Genomic DNA, 1,861 nt, shown 5'->3' on the forward strand with positions numbered 1-1,861 from the left:
ACATCATGACTATATATGGGCATACAATAGTTATTTTGTCAATGAAAATTTGATAATCTAGACCTTTAAGCCGGGCCAGACGGATTTTTTTTAATGACAATTCGCTCAATCAAAGAGAAAAAGGAATATACACGTCCAATAGTTTCAAAATAGGCCTACATTACGTCAGGTTTCTTGTCATCTCAAGGCTTGATTATGCTAACTCACATTTATACAATTCCTAAGCTAAAGATATATCCGACGTTTATAATCACTTCATAACAGGGCTGCCAAAATCATCTTTCAAGCTCGAAATTTGGCCATGTCACACCTCTCCATTGACTTCCCGTTTCTGATCGTCTCAAATTCAAAGTTATTTTCATTACCATCCCTTATGGAACGAACTACCTAGTGAATTCTCCAACCTTGAAATTTAACACTTCAAAACTTTTTTTTTCAATCTTTTCTCTAATAGCGCTGAACAAATGGATAATAATAATAACAATACCGTGAACACAATATACAGTAAACAAATGGCTAAATAATAATATAATTAATTTCTTACAAAATATTACATAAACAATAAACAAAACGTAGGGTAGCTGCACGACGGGCGATAATTAGCGGGGGGTTCAGCATCATCTTCCAAAAAATGTAAATGTTAGAATATACGTACAGATTTCTGCTCTGTTTTATTTATTTTCGTAATCCAGGCTAAAGACTTCTTGCCAAGACATGGACGAAGTACAGGGTGGGAGAGACCCCACGAAGAATTTTCCATAGATTTATTAATTCTCTTGACAAAGGGCAGTAGACCTTTTGGCCTAGTTTAAATAAATACACAAAAAAACCAAAAGCGTATTTGGTGTTCCCAATATTCGGTTAGTCTTCATCTTCATCATTGTTATGTGACGAAAGTTTCATTAAAGAACCATAAATGGTGTGTGAATTATGTTGCTACTTACAGTGTTCAAAGAATGGTAGAGTGCCGAATCTACACCAAATATATTATATTGTTTTTTGTCTAGGCTAAGCATAAAAATTGTTAGATACAGTATTAGAAATTTGTTCACATAACAACACTGCCAAAGAAAAGTTTGATTTTGGATGAAACCGATGAGGGCGGAAAATTCACAAGAATCTGAAGAGCTTCGAGTGGTGGCGCAATTCCAATTAACAATTTCTTCAGCATGAATGTCGTAGTGCGCTACTAAGTTTTAGGCCTAGTGATATTTTTTTCTAAATTCACAGTTGTTTTGTATATTATGTGAACAGGTATTTATTTCAGTCTTTTCATACGTTAACCCTAATCTTGTATTTGTTTGGTCATACATTGTGGTTGATCTATTAACTTCATAATAACATCCTATTTACGAGAATATTGCTACGACCATCCAAACGACGAGCTAGGCTAGGCCCTAGGCAGGCCCTACTGCTGCTAGGCGTAGAGGCCCCGCGAAAGCCTGGAATTCGGAAGGTTTGGCTGCCTTTGGTACGTCTAGGCATAGCATAGGCCTAGTGGAAGAATTAGCAATATTTTTAGTGGTCTGTCTGGATATTCACCATAGGCTATAAGATGGAGCTGTCAATGTTCTCTTTATTTGTAATGGGTGGTTTATTTTAGCATTTAATCCAAACTTGGAAAATATCTTATCAAGCTTCCATGTATCATCACATCTCCTATCTTCAGCTGATTCTCTATTACTCTCGGGTATTCCATAAAAAATAATATTATTTTTCCTTTCCATACGCATCTGATACTCACTAAAATAATCTTTAACAATAAAATGAGCATTCACGAAGTGAGTAGATATTTGATGAAATGTGTTACAATTACTGTATGTGTTATAAATAAATATTTTTTTGAAACTTGAATCTGTTT

General features: G+C 34.8%; 1 protein-coding gene across 4 annotated transcripts in view; it reads left to right on the plus strand.

The window, feature by feature from the left end:
• Positions 1-473: 473 nt before the first annotated feature.
• LOC117104625 (zinc finger CCHC domain-containing protein 7-like) overlaps positions 474-1,861 on the plus strand; it is a 12,341-nt gene continuing 10,953 nt past the window's right edge. The window contains exon 1 of one of the 4 annotated variants that reach the window (XM_033245489.1): positions 474-1,254. The gene's annotated coding sequence lies outside the window, so the exon portion shown is untranslated. The remainder of the gene's footprint in view (positions 1,255-1,861) is intronic. The other 3 variants (XM_033245488.1, XM_033245490.1, XM_033245487.1) reach the window with 3 other exon arrangements.

The sequence above is a fragment of the Anneissia japonica genome, unplaced genomic scaffold (genome assembly GCF_011630105.1).
Source record: "Anneissia japonica isolate Jap-2015-1 unplaced genomic scaffold, ASM1163010v1 scaffold287712_len2945570_cov188, whole genome shotgun sequence".
Lineage (NCBI taxonomy): Eukaryota > Metazoa > Echinodermata > Crinoidea > Comatulida > Comatulidae > Anneissia > Anneissia japonica.